The sequence below is a fragment of the Branchiostoma lanceolatum genome, chromosome 18, assembly GCF_035083965.1.
Source record: "Branchiostoma lanceolatum isolate klBraLanc5 chromosome 18, klBraLanc5.hap2, whole genome shotgun sequence".
Classification (NCBI taxonomy): Eukaryota; Metazoa; Chordata; class Leptocardii; order Amphioxiformes; family Branchiostomatidae; genus Branchiostoma; species Branchiostoma lanceolatum.
In genome coordinates, this window is record NC_089739.1 from 5,508,260 (window position 1) to 5,526,683 (window position 18,424).

The window sequence follows — 18,424 nt, forward strand, 5'->3', positions numbered from 1 at the left end:
TAAATGATGTAATGATGATAATGTAATGACGATGATGTAATGATAATGATGATGTGCTTACTTGCTTACTTACTTATGTCGAGACCTTCCAGTCACGAGTCGAGATGGCAGCCCAAGTGTTTTGGTCCTTTATCGCCTGGAGCAAACTATCCACTTCAATGCCGGTGTCTTTCTTGAGAGTGTCTATAAAGGTTGCTGCGGGTCTTCCTGGCCTCCTTTTCTCATGCTTGGGAATCCAGAGTACCAGGTCAGCTACTTCTTCCTTGCTCCTGAGGCAGTGTCCGTCGAACTTCAACCTCCTTGTCCTGATCTTATCGGTCAGCTTTGGTAGGCCAGCATACAAGTCTTTGTTGGTAATGTGTTGTGTCCAGTGGATGTTGAGCGTTGTTCTCAGAAGCCTCGTGTAACACCCATCCAACTGCTTTTCTAACTTGGAGGTAACTGTCCATGTAAAAGTAAATCAGTCATCCTCAATTGAGGTGAAGTGCAATGCTTTTTCAAGCAGCTAGTGGTAGTGCAATGCGGCTTCGCTGCGGCTCGCGTTTTTTGGCCAAGCACACCGGGTCACCCCTACTCTTCTCGATAAGTGTATTGGGTTCTTTTACGTGCAGAGGTTTGACGCTTGAGGCTTACTCCCGAAGCTCCCTCAGGAAGAGCCTCACTTTCAACTTGTGTGAGAGAGTTGATCTCCAAACCTTCTTCATCTTGTTACAAGCCTGCCAGGCTGCTGCTTTTCTTGCTGCCTTGTCCCTTGCTGTACTTTCCATTCTGGACTTTTACCTCCTCCAAGGCAGTACCATCGCTTGTCTTGAGGCAGTAAGGGGTTGGAATGTTAAAGGGCATAAACTTTGTTTTGCCAGCGTTCATGCAGAGACCAACCTTGCCCACTGAGCTCTCCACACACCCAAGCAGTTGCTGAGCTTGTTGAATTGCCTCTGATATTAACGCAATGTCATCAGCGAAATCCAAATCAGGAACTGTCTTCGGGCCAACTCTTCTGCTCCTCCTCCTTTCTATCTGTAGACCTCCTCTCTACCGTCAATATCCGTCCTCAGTGCATAGTCTGTATCTGAATCTGTATCTATATAGCCGGTACCGCCATTAGGCGCAACACACCAGCTTCGCAGGCACGCGGCGCGACAGCAGCTGGTTATGTTATACCGAACGGTCTGTTACACCTAGTCTTTGCATATCTGACTGCAACCGTTCCTTAAAGCTACTTAGTGAAGATGCTCCTACAGTACTTGATGACAACGAGTTCCATTCTACTATGGTTCTCGGAAAATGCGAATTTTTGAACACATCAATCCTTGGCTGATAACTCTGGTACTTAAAAGCATGGCGATTTCTAGTCCTCTTCTGAGCTGGCATTAGATACTTATCAGTCTGTACGTCTACAGGTTTATTAGTCATTTTGTACATCATGCAAAGTCTGGACGTTGTTCTTCTGTATTCAAGGGACATCCATTGCAGATCAACAACAATCACAAACAGCCTGATATGGAGCTAGTGTGTCCCTGTAGCACCCCTGCATACAACTCAAAGAGTTCAGTTTCACCATCAGGGGAGATGACTTTTGCCTTTGTGTCCTGGTACATGCTGGCTATGGCTTCCACCAGTTGGTCAGGAATACCTTAATCTTCAACATTTTTCCTCTATGTACAGTATCAAAGGCTTTCTTAAAGTCGATGTGATTATTGCTGTGAGATGATGATGTAATGATGGTTTACTGCCCTACATTGCACCATGTACGTTTGTCTAGCAATAAAGTTCATTCAATAAATTCAATAACTTGCTCATCTGGGCTTCACATGCGCCGCACGTCAGTGAAAGTGCAAATGAAAATTGGTGAAAAACTTTAGCGACGGTGCCGTCATGAGCTGCCGCCGCAGTGCCGCCGCAGTGCCACCGCGGTGCCGCAGCCCAGTGAGAGCCCACTGATATTTCTAAGTGGTTCCCTCCAGCCAGGGAGAATCGTGTCTTCCAGACGTTCTTTAAATGTATTTCCAAAACGGTTGGCATTAACTGCGGGGTTAAGTCAAACATGTCAACATAGTATATCCTGAACGTGAATAACCCAGTAATGTTCTTCTTCGACTGAAGTGTCGTGTTTTTTTTAAAGTAATCTTGTCAGAAGATAACTAATTCAATCTTAAGCTTAGCGAGAGTATCTAATCAACTGTGTTTGACTGTCAACGATCAATAGGAATTCTCTTAATTCATCCCTTACGGCGAAACATTGAGTACAATTTGCGATACAGCTGTGTCTGACTGGTATATCAAGTTCAGTTTATCACTGTATTTCTTGAATGGCACAAGATCAGGTCGAGTACAGGTAGACGAGGGGTCTGATTTCTTTCCAAAGCGACTAACTCGCATTCTATCAACTTCCGTACTGGAATAAATGTACAATGCATAGATCTAATTTTCAGTGGGATTAAGCAATATTCCAATGACTAGATCAGAACATTTACAGCTACAATCCTCAACCTCACTACAATGCAGTAAAATGGGTTGAACCAAACTCTTAAACAGATCAATAGCTAGGGAGATGGACCGATTGTAGTTTGATGGTAGTCAATTAATCAGAAATCGCAGTGCTGTCAATGAATCAAAATACTACAATGTAAAATCATACAAGTGCATTACAAATGGATGTCAAACGATAACTGGACTTTCACTAATGACACTTGGTGCAACATAGGTAACATGTTATAGTAGAGAGAGTTAAAATCATCTTTATTGTACTGGAACAGACAACGAATACAAGATGAATATTTAAAAACACCTAGGACAGCCCCTTGTCTGGGTTAGGACACCCAGGAGGCGCAAGGTAAAAAGTACTGACATATCAATTTTTACACCCTTGGTCTTTTGGCCGCGGTGAGCTCCCGGTAAGCTCCCGGCAAGCTCCCGTCGTGCGCGCAGCACTTTGCCACTTGCGTTTTTTTTTTAAATTAAAAAAAAAATTCGCTATTTTAACTGGCACGCTGGCGGTAGTGGACCGGCACTGGAACGACACTGGGACGTCACTAGGACGGTACGCCAAGCTAGGTTTGTGCACGGCAGTGCGGCGGCAGCCATTCACACGCTACCGCCACAGTGCCGCAGCTCAGTGAGAGGGGGACTTAAGACTTTCAAATCTCGCATCGCCATAGCTTAAGTAGTAGCTTGAATGTGAAAGAAAGGTTTAATGTCAGCTACTTTGTCAGCTCTCCTCAAAGAAATCCTCAAACACGGGACCTCCATTTAACGTCCTATCCGAGGGACGTCCTTATAAGCTTGAAGCCCCGGTTACACATAGCCGAACATACATGGCTCCCGAACGCTAGCCGACCCAGGTCGGCGGTAGTTCGGAAGTTGTGTGACCAGTTTTTAGGCCACGCCTATTTTTGGCGCCGAACTTGAGCCGAACATGCGCCGAGCATGTCCCAACCATCTCCTAACCAGTAACTGACTGAACCCCGAAGGCTTTCTAACCTACTACCAACCAACCCGACCTCTAGCCGAATCTTTCCTGACTACCTCCCGACCGGTCGCTAACCCTCTCACGAATTGAAATGGACATATTCAGCGACTTTTAAAAGAGGGGTGATTTTCCTTTTTAATCAAAATAATCCATTCTTCTATGTTGTTAACATCACTATTAAAGAGATCAAATTCGGATCGCGTTCAAAGGCTTTTAGCTTTCTTCTCTATTTATGGTCGTGTGAAGGGGGTGATTCGCCCATGTTCTGGTAGTAGTCAGTTTGGTTGGGAATGAGTTAGCAGAAATTTATCTACAACCTTGTTGAGAGTTATTCAGCAGTGGTTATAGCGTGGTTAAGATTCCAATTTTACTGCTGAATTACTCCCGAACCGTGACCAGCCGAACACTAGCCGACCGTGCCGAACACCAGCCAACCCATTCCAGACCCTCCGTCCATCTGCAGAGCCGAATGTTTTGAAATTTTCAAAACATTCGGCTGGTACAGCCGAACACCAGCCGACTCAGCCGAATGCCAGCCGACTCAGCCGAACACCAGCCCACCTAGCCCCCGAATCACTCTAACCATGGTCGAGAGAGAGTCGGGAGGCCATGTTCGGCTATGTGTAACCGGGGCTTAACTTAGGGTACTAATTTTCACCTGAGTGGGGAAAGTCGTGTAAAGTGGGGAAAATCGTGTAAAGTGCCTTTCCCAAGGGCACAACGTCAACGAGACAAATCAGGGGACCCCGGATTTGAACCCAGGACTGCGCCACCGCGACGCTTCTTGGTAACTTGCTGTTACAGGTTCAGGAGTTTATTCTGTTTTGTCGCTGGACGTAAACCTAATTCATTGCTTTGTATAAGGAGAGGCATGACTAAGGATCATATTTATGACGTTCTTTATTGCTCATGAAAACTACCTTTAGCAAAATACACATCGCAAGACCCAAAGTGGACCACAATTGGTAGCGCACCATAACTGGAGTGGTACCTTGCGCTACGTTAGGTCTCGAAAGCAGGGCAAATAGCCAAAAACTTACTTTCCAAGCAGATGTTGGTGGGGAAGATTATATACCTTTTTTCATATGCCCCATTTTGCGTCCGCAGCCCCCCTTGGGGTACATGACAAGAAGGTAACAATCTCCCGCCATTAACTTCTGTTTGGAAAGTGCCAAAATGTTACAAGACAACAACTTAAGCGTCCGGATCAGGTTCTTTGCTGATTAGTTTTGATAGACTCCCCATGAATACAATGGAACAATCCGATGAACTCGTTCTCGAAACTCTCACAGATTTTTATTACCATAGTTAGATGTTTCCATCATGGTGAATTTACCTTTAAAGCGTCGTCAAGATCCCACATGAAGACTCAATATACTCTATTCAGACCATATGTCTAATATCTGAAGCTAAACTGAGGTTACTCCAGCTCCCTGGTTACGTGGAGTCCTGGGAACGAGGGTGACCCCCGACCTTTCATGTCCACTGGCGCGAGGTGTGAAAACCGTTCGTCACACAAACATGCACACGAGCACATGTCGTGGCATGTTAGGAACCGACGCGACAGGGAATGCACGTTGTATCGCCACAGCTCCTATCTGACGGTAAGTTTATGTTTATGTTTTGCTCGTAACTTTCTTTCTTTCTTTGTGATACCCTCTAACAACCCCAGGAGGGGTATCGCTGAGGGGTAACTAACTGCCTCCCTAACTGAACTAACTGTAACTGTGAACTGTTATTCAAGTCAAAGAAACATGGCCCGGCGCCATGATAGCCGCGGCGACTATTGGAGGGCTTTTTTTACTGCTAATATATAAGACTGCAAGACTAAAAAAAGCCCTCCAACAGTCGCCGCTAGCCTCTACCAGGCTCCGCGGATCGCTAGGAAAATAGTAGAAATCGGCAAATAGAGTGAAAAGTATGCCAAGGGAAGCTCAATAGGCGACCCACGGAGCTTCCCAGTATAGCGGAGTACCACCCGTACCGAGTACCCTTGGCATACTTTTCACTCTATTTGGCCGATTTCTACTATTTTCCCAGCGATCCGCGGAGCCTGGTAAAGTCGCCTCGGCGCCATGACGCATCATATATATGAGACGAAAATTAGACCAACTTGAGCAAGGATTTTTGAATAGATAGTACTGATGATACAACTGCTGCCTTGCATACTAGTAGGTCATAAAACAAACAAAGAGATATATGTATTTTGTCCGTTAGACCTCACATCACACAGACAGCATGCATTATGTTAGGCGGATATAAAACCTGTTCCAAACCTTGAAGTTTTTGTTTAGTGAGAACCTGAATGTGTAACTTTACATCTTCTGTCTTGTACAGGTCACAAGCGCCATGTGTGCCTTATCTCCAGATAATTTGTGGGGGTGAAACGGAAAGGTTGGAATGTTCTAGACTCACAGCCAGGCTTCTGTGACAGCTGTTTACAGGTATGTACAAAACTGATATTTCAAAATACATCAAAACCGCATTCAGTTGTATGATAAAACCCTATATTTTGAGGTTGTTGTGTTGCGCCAAAATAATGGTCCCATCTACTATATCAGCTACATATATACCAATGCTATTAGTTTTTATCTAACAAGTCGATGGCTCAGCTTGTAAATACCCTGCTTTGAAAAGATATCTGAAGAAAATGAGAACCAATAAAGAAATGTATGTCATGGCTCTTCAGATACTATTCTCTGAAACCTCCTGGCCATGTTGAAAAAAAAGCGGGTAAAGTAATCTTCCTCCTTGTTCTAAACTAGTAGAGGCTGTGGGGGATCTTGACAAGACAACAGAGAAATGAGCATCTCTCTATTCTGTTGTTGTTGTATATTCTGAGTAATTTTGTTCACAGCGACTTGTTTTTTGTTTGTTATCTTTGATGTGAACCGTTGGTTAATGTAAGGTTAATGCCCTGTTGTTGATGAGAAATTTTGTAGGGAAAATACAGAAAACAGCCAAACAAGTCAACGCTTGTGTCAAGTGTCATAAACCTTACCAAAACAAAAGGAAACCTGGCATCTGCAGTTAGGGAGTTTTCACACCCACTGACATGACCACCCATTGTGTTGTGTTTCTGTTCAGCAGACAAACTAGAAAAACCACATTTGACAGCAAATATAATACTTCAATCCATCACCCTTCCTATGTTGCTATAAAGGGACTGTTTTACTTTTATATCAATGTTTACTAGAAATGAAACATCCTGAAATGTTACTTCTACCCACAAAGGGACAGCCGACTACTACTAGTAAGTATTCCAACATCACCCCACTGGATTTTATGAATTTGTAGCCCCCATGCCAGGCCCATAAGTTTCCCGAGAAAAAAAGGCTACTTGAGTATCAAATATATATGGCTATCTTGAGCTAGTCCAAAGTTGAAACTTTATTCAGTATTTACAACTTCGCAGGTTTTTTGTAAACCTGAATTGCGTTGCAAATTTACACAAACAACAAGTCACCATTAGATAAGAAAATGAACCATCAAAACTACACAGAGGCAAATCACAATTGACACGGTCACAATAGATAAGTAAAATCTCTTTGAAGCACGCTTACCATAGTCACATTAGATATATAAAATCTTGTTGGCGATCATCGTGCAAATACTAAGCTAAAACATTAACAGATATAGCGATGATGGCAATCAATGTAACCTTTTGGCTTATTGTTGCATCAAATTTAGAGTTCTGGGGAAGAAGGACTGTTCATGCCTCTTTGTACGGCTCAACGGCACTTTGTAGGCTGAAGTTTGTCTTAGAAAACATGCTGGATGAAGTTCTACAATGACGGGACAGACAAAATTTTCCAATTGTCTCAAAATTGTCACAGATTTGTGAATTGAATTGTCCCCTACTCAAAGAGTCTATCTCAGTTGACATTGGGACAATGTAAATTTCGATCAAACCATGGAACGACTACAAACTACTAGTACTGTAGTCAGTACTCTCCAAGGAGAGGAGAGGCTCCAGCTGGGACGGGGGTGTTTAAATGTTTGGTCAGTCTGTCTCGAACACGGTTAGTGTTCCCGCATATTTGCCGGTAGCATAAGTAAAGGAATATTCTACTTAGCAGAAGAAATAATTCCAACTAACACAGGCAAGCATTGGTGGAGGGGTCCCTCAGTCCCTGGGCTTGGGGTAGGTACTAACACAGGCAAGCATTGGTGGAGGGGTCCCTCAGTCCCTGGGCTTGGGGTTAAGGTACTAACACAGGCAAGCATTTGTGGGTGGAGGGGTCCCTCTGTCCCTGTGCTTGGGGTACTGGTACTAACACAGGCAAGCATTGGCGCTGATGCTTAAACTAACGGCACATATGACGGTGATATCACATGTATGGAATGTTTTCCTCATATTTTCCAGATGTCTCAAAGATTCAATATTTGCCAACCCATCTTGTTTTACTATAGATACAGAGAGGAGAGGCAGCCTGCAGCGCGGCCCTGCAGTTATTGTCCAAATCCACCAGGCGGACATCATCTCCGGTGATGGGGATGGACGACTTGACACACCTGTGGTAGCAGCTGCAACAGTATGTAATGAAATTTGGGTGAAGGAGATAACTAACATTATACAAATGTATACATTTTGGAAATGAGGAGCTTTTCTGCATGATAACATGCTATTATTCCTTAGTGGAACATGATAGGAATAGAAGCTAAAGAAATAAACAAAATTGTCTACCTTCCTACGTTACTAGACCAGAGGCTGGCCCCTTGCTTCTCTCTGTCTGGTTTCTACAAGTTACATGGTTCATAATAGTAAGCCATAGCGTCTGCAGCGGGTAAGCTTAATCCTGTGTCTTTTACAATCTGGTCTAGAAGTTTAGATTTGTCCTTTTCCTTACATTTATCTAGCATTTACATTGCATTCTAGAGGAAAAGCAGTGGAGCCACTCCAAAAGAAGAGACTGCTAGCTTCCCTATCAACAGAAGGGATACCAACATGGGAAATTCTCAAATGCAGCAACTCAGCATTTTCCTGACACAAGACTGGGCCAAAGAACTTGGCATTCCTTAAGTTAAGTGACACTTTTCCCTCAATGAACCCCTTTCTCAGGACTTTTTATCATTTGTAATTAACATAAAACTACTGTAATTTTTGTTTCTTTCACTGTTACTTTATGTTCACTGTTATTATTGTCACCTCTGTATTGTGAACTTATAATCATTATGGAAAACCTGTTGTGATTATTTATTATTCCTTCACACGTCCGTTCTGTGAAGTTAAAGTTCAGTGAAAATGTCCATTTTCCTTACACCCTGAAATTTTGCTACCGTGAAGATAAAGTGAATTACAGTAACTGCACTCTTACCATACTGAGCACTTCCAATTCACTGCACTCAAGCCATTCTAAGCACCTGTAAGTCCCTACACTCCAGCAGTCTAAGCACATGTAAATCACATCAGCCACTCTAAGCACCTGTAAGTCACTCCAGCCATTGTAAGCACCTGTAAGTCAGTCCAACCATTGTAAGCACCTGTAAGTCGATACAGCCACTCTAAGCACATGTAAGTCCCTCAGCCACTCTAAGCACTTGTACGTCACTGCAATCCAGTCACTTTAAGCACCAGTATCATTAATCTTTAGGGTGGTCCCTTCAGTTACTATGTAACTGATTTCCAAGGGAGCCCGTCCGGGTGAATGGTGTTAATAAACGTATGGCTGATACGAGACGGGGTTTCGCCAGGCTTCCATCTGGGTGATTTGTAGTGAATCACCAACTCCAGACAGAAGGATTTGGACCATCGCACACCAGGGCATGCCCCTACTCGTTTTACACCTGTCACTGCACTCCAGCCACTCTAAGCACCTGTAAGTCACTCCAGCCATTCTAAGCACCTGTAAGTCACTCCAGCCATTCTAAGCACCTGTAAGTCGCTCCAATCACTCTAAGCACCTGTAAGCCACACCAGTCACTCTAAGCACCTGTAAGTCACTCTAGCCATTCTAAGCACCTGTAAGTCGCTCCAATCACTCTAAGCACCTGTAAGCCACACCAGTCACTCTAAGCACCTGTAAGTCACTCTAGCCATTCCAAGCACTTGTACCTCAATGTGCTCAGCCATTCTAAGCACCTCTGACTGCACCCAGGCCAATCTTAGCACCTCTTACTCACTTGTATCATCCTATGTAGTCTGGCCATTCTAATCACTTTAGCTATTCAAACTCACTACACTCTGGCTGTTCTGATTACTTGGGTGTTTGGATGCATGATCGAATAAATGATTTGTTAGCCCCTGAGCAGACGTAGGTGTTTGTATGCATGTTATGACAAATGATCTTTCCTCCAAGCAAACACAGGTGTTTGGCTTCTATTATTCTGATGAATGATGTTTTTACTCTGAGGAGTTACGGGTTTTTGGTTTCTAATGTTCTATTAGATAATTTTTCCCATCTTACCAGACACAGGTATTTAGTTTCTATTGTTCTTCTGATGAACAATATTTTTTTTCCTCCAAGCAGAAACATATGTTTGGCTACATGTAATGATGATATTGATTTTTTTATCCTCCAAGCAGATACGTTGGCTAATCTATTATTCTGATGAATGATATTTTCCCTCTCAGCAGACACAGGTATTATTCTGATGAATGAGTTTTTTTTCTCTTAGCAGACACAGGTGTTTGGCAGCATGTAATGATAAATAATTTTATTCCTCCAAGCAGATACAGGCATTTGGCCTCTATTATTCTAATGAATCATTTATTTGCTTTCTGCTCCCGTGTGAAATCATGTGCACTTGCGCCAAATTGTGCTCTCGCAAGAGCAGATTCAAAATGGTGCCATAGTTTGGAAAGGAGTCTATCATATCAGTGCCAGATGTGAGGAAAAATGACAGAATATTTTTCAGACCTGGGCAGAACTGAGACTGGCCATGAGAAGATGGGATTTTCGTTGTCATACTTAAAGTACAACAAATGTAATGAAAGGAGATTACTAACATATGTATACATTTTGGAAATGAAGAGCTTGTCTGCATGATAACATGCTATTATTCCTTAGTGGAACATGATAGGAATAGAAACTAAAGAAATAAACAAAATTGTCTACCTTCCTACCATGCTTCCTACGTAACTAGACCAGAGGCTGACCCCTTGCTTCTCTCTGTCTGGTTTCTACAAGTTACATGGTTCATAATAGTAAGCCATAGCGTCTGCAGCGGGTAAGCTTAATCCTGTGTCTTTTACAATCTGGTCTAGAAGTTTAGATTTGTCCTTTTCCTTACATTTATCTAGCATTTACATTGAATTCTAGAGGAAAAGCAGTGGAGCCACTCCAAGAGAAGAGACTGCTAGCTTCCCTATCAACAGAAGGGATACCAACATGGGAAATTCTCAAATGCAGCAACTCAGCATTTTCCTGACACAAGACTGGGCCCAAGAACTTGGCATTCCTTAAGTTAAGTGACACTTTTCCCTCAATGAACCCCTTTCACAGGATTTACTGAAAACTGTTTATCATTTGTGATTTACTTCAAACTACTGTAATTCTTGTTTCTTTCACCGTAACTCTATGTTCCCTGTTATCACTGTCATCTCTGTATTGTGAACTTATCATCATCATGGAAAATCTGTTGTGATTATTGAAAATTTCTTCACACATCCGTTCTGTGAAGTTAAAGTTCAGTGAAAATGTCCATTTTCTTTACAACGCCACTCCAGCAACTCTAAGCATCTATAAGTCACTTCACTCCAGCCTTTCAAAGCACCTGCAGCTGTAAGCCACTCCAGCCACTCTAAGCACCTGTAAGGCACTCCACTCCAGCCACTCTAAGCACCTGTCACTCCAGCCATTCTTAGAACATGTAAGTCACTGCACTAGCCACTCTAAGCACCTGTAAGCCACACCAGTCACTCTAAGCACCTGTCACTCAAGTCATTCTAAGCACCTGTAAGTCATTCCAGCCACTCTAAGCACCTGTAAGTCACTCTAGCCATTCCAAGCACTTGTACCTCAATGTGCTCAGCCATTCTAAGCACCTCTGACTGCACCCTGGCCAATCTTAGCACCTCTTACTCACTTGTATCATCCTATGTAGTCTGGCCATTCTGATCACTTTTAGCTATTCAAACTCACTACACTCTGGCTGTTCTGATTACTTGGGTGTTTGGATGCATGATTGAATAAATGATTTGTTACCCCCTGAGCAGACGTAGGTGTTTGACTGCATTTTCTGACGAATAATATTTCCTCTGAGCAGACACAGGTATTTGGCTTCTATTATTCTGATGAATGATTTTTACTCTGAGCAGGTACATGTTTTTTTGTTTCTAATGTAGTAATTAATGATTTTTTCCTGTCTTAGCAGACACATACAGGTATTTAGTTTTTTATGTTCTGATGAATGATTTTTTTCCTCCAAGGAAACATACATGTATGTTTGGCTGCATGTAATAATAATATCGATTTTTTTTATCCTCCAAGCAGATACTGGTATTTGGCTAATCTATTTTTATTTTATTTTCCTCTGAGCAGACCTGGGTATTTGGCTGCATGTAATGATAAATCATTTTATTCCTCCAAGCAGATACAGGTATTTGGCTTCTATTAATCTGATGAATGATTTTATTACTTTGAGCACACACAGGTATTTGCTTTCTGTTCTATTGATGAATGATTTTTTTCTCTGAGCAGACACATGTTTGGCTGCATGTAATGATACATTATTTTATTCCTCCAAGTAGATACAGGTATTTGGCTTCTATTATTCTGAAGAATGATTTTTTTTTTTTGAACGGACACAGGTATTTGCTTTCTGTTCTACTGATGAATGATTTCATTCCTCCAAGCAAATACTAGTACAGGCTTCTATTATTCTGATGAATGATTTTTTCCTCTGAGCAGACACAGATGTTTGGCTGCATATAATGATAAATGATTTTTTCCCTCCATGCAGATACAGGTATTTGTCTAATCTATTGTTCTTAGACTCATAAATTATTATTTTTTTCTTAGCAGACACAGGTATTTGGCTTCTATTATTCTGATGATGACTTTTTCCCTCTCATCAGACACAGGTGTTTGGCTTCTATTTTTCTGATGAATCATTTTTTCCTCTTAGCAGACACAGGTGTTTGGCTTCTATTTTTCTGATGAATCATTTTTTCCTCTTAGCAGACACAGGTGTTTGGCTTCTATTATTCTGATGAATCATTTTTTTCCTCTTAGCAGACACAGGTGTTTGGCTTCTATTATTCTGATGACTCATTTTTTCCCTCTCATCAGACAAAGGTGTTTGGCTTCTATTATTCTGATGAATGATTTTTTCCTCTTAGCAGACACAGGTGTTTGGCTTCTATTATTCTGATGAATCATTTTTTTTCCTCTCACCAGATACAGGTATTTGGCTTCTATTATTCTGATGATGATATTTTTCCCTCTCAGCAGACACAGGTGTTTAGCTTCTATTATTCTGATGAATGTTTTTTTTTTCCTCTTAGCAGACACAGGTGTTTGCCTTCTATTATTCTGATGAATGATTTTTTTCCTCTCAGCAGATACATGTGTTTGGCTTCTATTATTGTGATGAATGATTTTTTCCTCTTAGCAGACACAGGTGTTTGGCTTCTACTATTCTGATGAATCATTTTTTTCCTCTCAGCAGATACAGGTGTTTGGCTTCTATTATTCTGATGATGATATTTTTCCCTCTCAGCAGACACAGGTGTTTGGCTTCTATTATTCTGATGAATGTTTTTTTTTTCCTCTTAGCAGACACAGGTGTTTGCCTTCTATTATTCTGATGAATGATTTTTTTCCTCTCAGCAGATACAGGTATTTGGCTTCTATTATTGTGATGAATGATTTTTTCCTCTTAGCAGACACAGGTGTTTGGCTTCTACTATTCTGATGAATCATTTTTTTTTCTCTCAGCAGATACAGGTGTTTGGCTTCTATTATTCTGATGAATGACTTTTTCCCTCTCAGCAGACACAGGTGTTTGGCTTCTATTATTCTGATGAATGATTTTTTTCCCTCTCAGCAGATACATGTGTTTGGCTTCTATTATTCTGATAAAATGATTTTTTTCCTCTTAGCAGATACAGGTGTTTGGCTTCTATTATTCTGATGAATGATTCTTTCCCTCTTAGCAGACATGGGTATTTTATTTCTGTTCTACTGATGAATGATTTTTTTCCTCTGAGCAGACACACCCTCACACACGTGTTTGGCTGCATGTGCTGATAAAGGATTTTTTTTCCTATAGCAGACACATGTGTTTGGCTTCTATTATTCTTTTGAATGTTTTTTTTCCTCTGAGCAGTAACCGGTTTTTGGTTTATATTGTCCTAATTAATGATTTCCCCCCCCCCTCCAAGAATACACGGGTATTTGGCTTCTATTGTTTTGATGAATGGTTTTTCCCATCTCAGCAGGTACAAGCGAATTGCACATTCTAATGAATAACTTTCTGTCAACTGTGCAGATTCTCTGGTTCTTTTGCTAATGAACATTTTTTTTTGCCAGCCAAACGACATAAGGGGACAGTGACACAAGGATAGATGGTTGGTGTACACCCTTTCTCATCGGACATTAAGGTCTCATTCCTGTATTACTCCGAGTGGGTACCCTAAAAGAATATGTACCCCAAAATATTAACGACTGCATGAACGTGTGTTTAGATTGGTGGGAAAATTCCCTTTTAGCCACCCCAACTGATCTCAAGCATCAAACTGATAAAAGCTTGTTTGTAACTGAAGAAATTAGCAGGTAAAGTTTGGCAGCCATGCGCGATGTCGGACGTCCACAGCCAGGCATTGTCGGGGATGCGGTCGTGCGCTTTCAGCTGGAAAGTGCCTTTTGGGGGGTGTACTAGTAGCTAAGTGCAGTGTGTAATTGCTATAAAAAGAGATTGTATGTAGTGAAACTGTTGCCAATTTTATTACATGATGTAGGGTACATGTGCTCAACATAGAATGAATGACCTTGGTGCATTTTCTATAGCTTCATTACGAACGCGCCCATATGTAAAACATGTTTTATAGCTATGGGGCGAAAAAACTCATGAATGAGACCTTGATAATGTGTTCATGTGTCTTTGAACAGGGTGAACCACCAACAAGGAGAGCGTTCATCGTTGTCAGGCTTGGAGAGGATATTGACAGCATCAGGTAATACTGCTGAAGGCATGGTTTGTATTTAGAAGCACACCATCCACGCAAGACTTACCAGTTTGTTCAGATCAATGGGTTAATGCACCTTTCGTAAAGCATGTTCCACAATTGTTTGGGAGTACAGTACAGTATTGAATGTGAACTTGATAGATTGACAACTGAACGAAGAATACATGTGTACATGTGTATAATTCTGTATTATTGTTGAATTTCTTGTGTGTAGGACATGTGAAGAAGAAGAGGAGCCATGGCAGAGACAGCAGCTCAGATGTCAGCAGTCTGTCCAGTGTAGGTAACTTACTAACCAGTGTTCTCGCCAGGCCTTTTCAGCATAGGGGCCCCCTATGCTGTGATTTGGACCCCCTATGCTGTGATCTGGACCCCTATGCTGTGTTTCAACCAGCATAGGGGTGTTTCTTTCTGGGACAAACCTTGTGACCCTTCATAAATCTTATAAAAAGTTCATATTTGGCTTTAGAATGAGGCTGTGACAGAGGAAAAAACTCTACTTCACAAAATTTATCCCTCAAAATGCTTGTAATAATGTCTCATTGGGTCATGAATTTACAAATTTTCCGGGGGAACATGCCAGACTCCCTACTCTGGTCATGTCTTCAGCACTCCACGCATGACTTGCACCGCTAAAGTTGGCCTTCTGTACCTGACCCCTATGCTGTGAAAAAATTCTGGTGAGAACACTGCTAACAGTAAATCTTCAAATTCCTGCAGTTGGCAAAATCATGACCCTGCGAATAATTGTGTTTTGTAATTGCAGTCTGCAGACCTATTTGAGCTTTTCATGAATAAATAAAGGTTCAAACTAACAAATAAACTGAAAAATTGTTTGAGCCACGAACTACGAGCACTGCGGAAAGCTCCTTTACCCTCAAATCCCCTCAAAAATGAAATGAATTGTATATTTATAGTTTTGCCTGGTAGCCATCCTGGTGTACCTGTGCTGTACCGGTACTAAATCAGGTCAAGCCTGAGGATTACAGATCAGTGGAAGGCAACTTTGACAGATAGAATCACCATGAATTACCGTGGCAGTGTACTGCAGTGTACTGTACTGTAGCACAGATTGAGCTTTAAATGTGCCTGAGTCAAATTTTCATCTTTATTTCAATACTGGAGTCATAGCTGACTATTGGTGAGGGTGATGGTCATTATAGATGCCATGTAATAGGCCCGTGTCTAGCAGAATTAAACATTATGTTGTTATCGGTTGTTTTTGTCCTTTAATCAACCATTACTTGAACATTTAATTTAGTAGTTCAGGGCCAGACCTGTACCTAAACCTGTGTACCTGTACCTAGAATTTGTTTAGGTACACAGCTCTAACCAGGTGTTACATGTTATATCGTGAACAACCTTGGACAAACTTCAACTTGGCGACTTGACTTGAATTAAAAATTACATTTTCAATGTGTTTCTGGATACTTGTTTGTCAAATTATAGCCTTAGTAAATGTTTTTTCCACTTGCTTTGGGTCAAAATTAGACTTTCATCTTAGTCAAACATCCCATTGATACCCATACTTTTAAAGACTTGAAAAAAGGGCCCTTCCAAAAATGCGCTCTTAGGATATCTAGTCTGATGTTGAAAATAATGTTTATAGTGTTTGTGTGAATATTTATTCATCAATTTCCACCCTTTAACAACTTAAGTCTTCTATTGCCTTGGCCCAAAAACTGACCTGGAACTTCAGCAATTATCCCATAAGAACCAGTACTTAAGGGATGATTCCCATCATACATCACACCCCATGGGTCTGCATGAAGGGGCACTACTCAATTCCTGGATTATAAATGGTTCATTTATTTGTTCATCTGTAAATAATTTTTACCAACTTGGTTGATTTTGTATTTATAAAGATGTGGTCTATTACAAATCACACCTGCTTCTGTTTTTTTCTGGGGTTGCCTATATGCATGTATACATGCATCTGTCTGTACTGTATCTATAGCTGATGCCCAGCATGTACCTGCGAAGCTGGTGTGTTACGCTTACGAGTGGTTATACTGACTGTACAGATACAGATACGGAACTGAGTAGTATCTTGATCAACATGCAAATTAAGATTTCTGATTCTAGATTCATAAGAAATTAATCCTTTTTTAAAGCACATTCATTTATGTATTTTACGCTTGTGTTTGCAGTGTCAGTGGTATGAAGGACCTAAGCTGAGGGATTTCCTGTTGGGATGTGAGCCTGAGAAGACTACTCTTCAAGCAGAGGTTGTAAGGGAGATCATGACTTAACTCAAGACTACTCTCCAAGTAGAGGTTGGAGGGGGGGAAATGCTATATTCTCCTGTTTACAGGTTCCAATCACAAGAAGGTATAATCAGGCCTTTAGTTGAAAACCAAAGGAGACCAACTGCAGATTGAAAGTCTATCAACTACCAATCTAATCCAGATTTTTGAAGGAGTTGAGAAGAGTGCTGCCAGTAATGTAGTTACACTTTTAGCATGACACAAATGTGAAGCTTGAAGTCTAAATTTAATGAGATAAGATTAAGCGACAGATCTGTATTTTATGTGGAAGATTCTAATGGAACACATAATTCACTACAAGCTGATAGTTTTGTTTATTAATCCAATCACAAGATCATTTTCCAGTGTCTGATGTTCATATGACACACCAATTCCTCTAATCTGTGCCCATCAAGGCTTTAAAATGAATGGGTTCAGAAGCTTTATGACAGGATTTGCCAAACATTCAGAAAAATTATAAATCAATCACTGCTGAACATTGGTGCACAAACACAAAGACATGTACTACAGAAATATAGAAAAGGCTCAAAAGTACCTCATAAAGCAATCTCTGGCACAACTCTCACGTACTCTATCATCAAAGTGTTTGTATATTAGGACACAACAATTTGTTGTTTTTTCCTTCAAAAATTTGCTCACTCCATTGCTTTTCAATTGCATATTGTCCTTGTCTTCCTAGTTTCTACAGTTTCCCAAAATGTGTTGTCCATAGAAATGATATATTTGATGTGGTCGTAAATGGGTCTATCAAACTTTGATTTATGGATTTTTGATTTTGACGCACCAGATTTTATTTGTACCCATTGTATGTTGTCCGCTTCCGTTCTACTGCCAAGCTGTAACACGTATTGTGATTATTGCCTGTGCATATATTATACTGGGCCCCAATGGAAATCAGGTATCCTAGCTGTTTGGGCTACCCAGGAGTCTCAAGATGAAATAAATAAATAAATAAATAAATAAACTGTTTTCTTATTTTGTCTTACCAGTTTCTCCCAGTTGTATGTCCGTTTAACTTTGTTTTCCTAAATAGTCTAAGAACAAAGAAATTAAATCAGTAAGACTGCAATCAGTTTTGTATAGTTATGGTTAATGCGTGGAAACAAGTGATGCGTTGTTTATCCCTACAGAGGTTATGAAATATACAGTATGTATGTGTATGTATGTGCTTCAAAGATTTGTATGTCATCTGACGTGCTTTGTATTTATTGAAGGGTCTATTTCTGATTGAATGAGTCTCTTGCTGCATTTCCTTGATTCTCACTTTAGTAACTAGATACGGGCAAACATACATCAAAGCTTGGGATAGACAACGGTTAGTCGTTTTAAGTTGTATAAATACAAATGCCCTTCCCCCTCTCGGCCCGATAGGTTGATATTCAAGGTGACCTAAGTCAGGTCTAGTAGACACGACACGTCCAGTGTATCATTGGTATCAATACACATCTCTGTATGTAGGTGTGAAAGAGGTCCCCGTTGAGTTAATCCTCTACGCAGTTTAAGATAAGGAGTTAATCCTCGCAGGTTAAAAGCCCGACGCAGTGTAAAGCCCCAACG

General features: G+C 41.1%; 1 long non-coding RNA gene across 5 annotated transcripts; it reads left to right on the forward strand.

The window, feature by feature from the left end:
* The first annotated feature begins 4,708 nt into the window (after nucleotides 1-4,708).
* LOC136424274 (uncharacterized) lies at nucleotides 4,709-18,099 on the forward strand. Of its 5 annotated transcripts, none has more exons than XR_010753850.1 (8): nucleotides 4,709-5,073; nucleotides 5,807-5,913; nucleotides 7,883-8,004; nucleotides 8,349-9,288; nucleotides 10,732-13,982; nucleotides 14,524-14,588; nucleotides 14,815-14,879; nucleotides 16,751-18,099. It is a non-coding gene; the product is annotated as an uncharacterized lncRNA (long non-coding RNA). The 5 variants fall into 5 exon arrangements; XR_010753849.1 differs by having other exon boundaries at nucleotides 4,713-5,073; nucleotides 10,732-12,547; nucleotides 12,655-14,588; XR_010753848.1 differs by having other exon boundaries at nucleotides 4,714-5,073; nucleotides 10,732-12,708; nucleotides 12,927-14,588.
* Nucleotides 18,100-18,424: the final 325 nt, after the last annotated feature.